Below are 5115 nucleotides of genomic sequence, written 5' to 3'. Positions count from 1 at the left end.
GGGCACATATGTTTCGGGGGCACAAACTTTTTTATACATATTACATGTATATGTTTTTTGGTGTTAAAAATAAGGTTATTTGCAATAGTGTATGAGATAATTACATGCTCAGAATTGTTTCTGCTTATAATAAATCAGTGAATAAAAGTTTTATCCATGTACATTAGCGAATAAAAAATTTCGTTAACGACCACGGACATTTTTATTTTGGCTCGGCCGAGGTATTTAAATTCTCAGAGACGGCCCTGGTCACAGTGTTGGATTGCAAAATCTTGCCTCTTTTAGCAAACCCCAAAAGAGCTGATCCTAACCAACCAAAGCCAGCCAGGCTGCAACAATTGGTAAAATAGAAAGAATCCATAATGCTCGTACCAATGATACAATACCTACATATTCCATTTTCTAATCATAAAGATGAAAAGGGTTCCAGTTTGAGTGAATGTGTTACAAGAATAGATAGCCGATTTGATCAATAAATGCATATTTAAAGAAAAACCTACCCCATTGAAGTGTAAGCCTTCTTCATTTAATATTAGTCTGCTTCCAGTGTACTGATACCCTATACCAAACATGGCAATATTGATGTTATATTTTTAGTGAATGGCAACTTTGGTTTTGTCAGAAATGGTATGATCTTTATTGAAAATATTAAAATAATGGAAGTACAGAAGCTTAGGGGAATGGGCACAAGTGTTGGGTATAATCTTGATGTTTCGGGTCGAGTACGGGTCAGCAGTCCGGTTCTGCAAGTGGAACAGGTCAGCAGGCCAGACGGTTTATGGTAGCGGTTTATGTCAGTTAAGAGTCACGTTATCAAAGAATAGGGCTTGCTTGACCAAGTTTTATGGGATGTAAACTTGTGGGATTTGGGAACAGCTAATCGTTTAATATTTGAAGTGGGGTTTTTTTTTTTCTTTTTATGAAATTGTTTTTGCATATTTGGTAGTCTATTAATGATTTCAAATAAACAAGATCAAATTAGAGTGTAAAGGCTTTTTACATGTAAACATAATACATCATATATAAAAGTTAATATCATTAACTCTTTCACAACCCAACTGTTTATCTAATATTTTTATTTAACCTCTCAACCTGAAACAATCGTCTTGACGTGGATGGAGGACAGGAGTCGTGAACATTCCACGTGGTGGTTATACTTTCTAGAAACAAATTAAACTTCTGTAATATCCTTTAAACCTTACAAAATGTAAGGGATGGGACTACTCCATTTGTTCAATTTTATTAAGATAAAAATTTCGAAATGTTTCTAAGGATTGGGCTAACATAAATAACGTTGGTTCTAAAAAAAACAATAAAAAACCCATTCTGTCAACTTTTTGTCCCGTTTTACGACCTGCCACCTATACCCTCGTCTTTAGTTGGGTTGGTGCTTTACAAGTACGTATCACTTATAGTTCAAGCTAGGGCTGGGTAATAATATAGGTTCTCTGTATTAAGATAAGAAGCCTAGCTAGCTTGTCCATTTTTTTGGTTTAGAGAATGGGGCTTGTATCATTGCTACGAGCAACTTGGCTCCTTGCTACTTTGCCCATTGTCGCAGCATGGTTGCCGTTTCCAGGCCTTGGTTGGTTACACAGAGCTCTCTTGGGATTTGCTAAGAGAGGCAAGCTTTTGCCCTCCAACAATGTGAGTAGTATACTACATGAAATCATATTCTTATAAAAGCAGTTAAACTTTCTATCTGTATCTTACTTAAAAACACTTATTTATACTTTTTTCTCTTTGTTATGCAGTTACATAAAAAATATTGAGAGTTAACTTTGAGCTGTGTTCAGTTTTCTATAAATTGTTATTGTTATAGAGAATTACATGTAGTGGTTTTTTAGTTTTTTATAGAAATTAAATGTAGTGGTTTTTCAGTTATCTTCTCGATCTCTTTTTTTCTTCTTTATAGGATATAGAAAATCCGGATATAAAGACTCCAAAATGCTCTAACCACATGATCGATAATCATTTAGCAAACTTCTTTGCCTATTTGTTGATCATTTTATGCATTTCAGAATCTAACCGTGCCTCAAAGATTCTTCTCTCACTTTTATGTCGTGGGCATTTTGTGGACAACGATTTTGCTTGTCGCGGTATGGTTTTATGCAATCACGATGGATCTCTTTTCCCGTCACTCAAGAGACGATGTTTGGCTCTCTGTGTTTATGCTTTTGCTGATGGAAGCTCAAGTTTTGCGACGCTTTCATGAGTCGGTGAACGTTACAGTCCATCAGCTCGGTTGCATATCGTTGGTTATTTTGTGGGAGTATTGTTAGTTTTACGTATCTACAACTATTCATTAATTAGCTTAGCCCAAAATAGCAATTGTAGTTACATTGAGAATATAATTATGTATGGTGTGATTGGTGTCGCTCCAAAAACTGAAAGGGGTCGAGGTGTCGGTTCAAAATTAAAATGGAATAGTTGAAGGGTTAGGCTAAATGTACCTACTTTCTTGCTAATCATGACTTTCATTTTCACTTAATATTTGTAATTGGCATGTTACTCCCTTTTATTTTTGATGTGGTCTAATATATATATATATATATATATATATATATATATATTATTATATAGATATTCCTACACTTTTAAGTACTTTTGAGTCACACTTTTATTAGAATATTATTCTTAGTCGGTTCATATTTATATTCTTTTTAGATTTCAATTAAAGCGTGTTCAAACGACGAAATAGAATCGGTATGATCAAGTTTAAATAAATGAAATTCTATGTTAACAAATAAAGAGAGTCGTACCGTAAAGTGTTTGAAAGCATGTATGATTTTATGTACGTTAAAGTGAATTAATTTGCCTATTCTAAATTATACATGACTATATATGTTTTTAATAGTTATTTGCTTCGAATACATTATATTAGTTAATTAATTTCTGTTCACAGGTAGTAATCACGTGGGCTTCAATTTGTATTTAACAAAGGTTTTAATATATTGGATTTCTTATGAATTGGGCCCTACAAGACGTGAGGAACAAGAAGTTGAGTTGGCTGATTGGTTTTGACACAAGATACATAATACATATTCTTAAGGGGAGCCGCACAACATTCTGTGGGGTCAACAGAGAAGAGTCAACGAGCAGAAGGTTTGGTAGAGAAAAAAGATCCCCTGTTTTCGTGATTAGGAGGACACAAGAGAAAAAAAGCTACTGTTGAGTTTTGGAGTTCGATCAAAGGAAATAAAGAAAAAAAAAGCTTTGGTTCGAGCCAAGATCGTTTGGGTTCAACTTCTACTCAACCGAGCATCATCATAGTCGGTTTGAATTTATTATTTTAATAATGAGCTTGGTTGTTGAACTTAATTATTTTGTTTTCTTTGATTTTAAGATGTTAGGCTAAATTTATTAGACTGCCTAGGTCGTGATGAACTAGAGGTGGTCAAAAAAACCGGTCCGGGAACCGGTTTGCCGGTTTAAACCGGAAACCGGTTTTTAAGAAAACCGGTTTTTTAAAAACCGGTTTGACCGGTTTACAAACCGCCGGTTTGTATTTCGGTTACACGTTTTAGTGTCAAAACCGGTTAACGAACCGGTTATAAAAAAAACCGGTTTTTTTTAATAACCGGTTATAAAAAAACCGGTTAACCGGTTTTTTTATAAACCGGTTTTTGACCGTTGTGGAAAAACCGGTTAACCGGTTTTTCCATAACCGGTTAACCGGTTTTTTTCCGTTGTATAACGGCTATATAGCCGTTTTTTTTTTTTTGACCGTTTTTTTTTTTTTACCATTTTACCCCCACAAACATCTATATATAGTTTAGGTTGGGTATTGGTTAGATCACACTCGATTATACAACTCCAAACGCTCTAAACGTTTATTTCATACGCGATTATTTTGTTATCTCACGCTCAATTATACCACATTACCACTCCATACGCTCTTATTTCGTAGTCGATTATCATGGCCTCCCAAAGTGATGCTTCATCCGTCAACATGGGTGCCTCGAACACGGGAGAAACGGTCGTTCGGGTCATCCCCACGAAACGAAACCAAGATGTTTGGCAACATTTCGACCTATGCGAAATGTCTAACGGTAGCCAAAAAGCTCGATGCAAACATTGTTTGAAGTTTTATGGCAAAGATGCAAACTCCACTTTAAAAGCGCATGTACAAAGGCCCTTTTGCAAGGCCTTGAAGGACGAATCGGGAAGTAGTTCGCAGCCGGAGATGACGAATCAAGGAAAGGTGTTTACGTACGACCTTGAAGCGGTACGTCAAAAGTTTTCAAACTTTGTGATTCAACAAACACTTCCTTTCAACCACTTCGACAACCCTCAATTCACGGAGATGATGCAAAAGTATGTTCAACCACGCTACCAACACGTAAGTCGTTCGACCCTTAGAAGAGATTATCTTAAAGCATGGAAAAACGCTAAATCCGAACTAATTTCATACTTTTCAAACTTACAAACTGGTGTAAACTTAACAACGGATGTGTGGTCGGTACCTAATGGTTCGCCCGACTCATACATTTGTGTGACGGCTCATTGGGTTGACCCCGAGTCGTGGCAAATGATGAAACGAACCGTTGCGTTTCAATTGTTTGATTACCCGCACACAGGTAGAAATATTTTTAAACTCTTGGATAAAGTCATTCGACAATACAAGATTGAACATAAAATCTTTTCAATTTCGTTTGATAACGCGTCCAACAATACGGCCGCGGTTGGCCATTTAAAATTAAAGTATAAACCTATTTGTGATGGAGCGTTTTTTCATAGCCGATGCATTGCACATATTATCAACTTGGCCGTGCAAGATGGGTTAAACGTGATCGAAACGCAAAGAAACAATTTTAAAAGAATGTTACGAGATGTTTTTAGCAACAATAAAACATTTTCAAGATACAAAAAATTTTGTGTAGAAGCTAATTGTCAATGGTTGGGGCCAAATTGGGATTGTCCAACAAGATGGAACTCGACTTGTGATATGTTTGAGAAAGCCATCCAACAAAAAGAATCATTAATTGCGTTTCATCAAATTTTGTCAAGTAGGGGTAAATGTGCACCGTACGATCCTAGAAACTGGTTATTGATTGAGATCGTTACGGAGGTCCTTCAAATTTTTAAATCTTGCACAACTAGTTTATCCGGGGT

At 35.9% G+C, this 5115-nt stretch overlaps 1 pseudogene; it reads left to right on the top strand.

Annotated features, from left to right (window-relative positions):
• The first annotated feature begins 656 nt into the window (after positions 1 to 656).
• Positions 657 to 2434, top strand: LOC143597122 (polyprenal reductase 2-like; annotated as a pseudogene).
• Positions 2435 to 5115: the final 2681 nt, after the last annotated feature.

The sequence above is a fragment of the Bidens hawaiensis genome, unplaced genomic scaffold (genome assembly GCF_021521415.1).
Source record: "Bidens hawaiensis isolate Kalapana, Puna unplaced genomic scaffold, B.hawaiensis_p1.1 tig00047584_1, whole genome shotgun sequence".
Taxonomy (NCBI): Eukaryota; Viridiplantae; Streptophyta; class Magnoliopsida; order Asterales; family Asteraceae; genus Bidens; species Bidens hawaiensis.
This window is presented reverse-complemented; position numbering and strand designations above follow the sequence as displayed.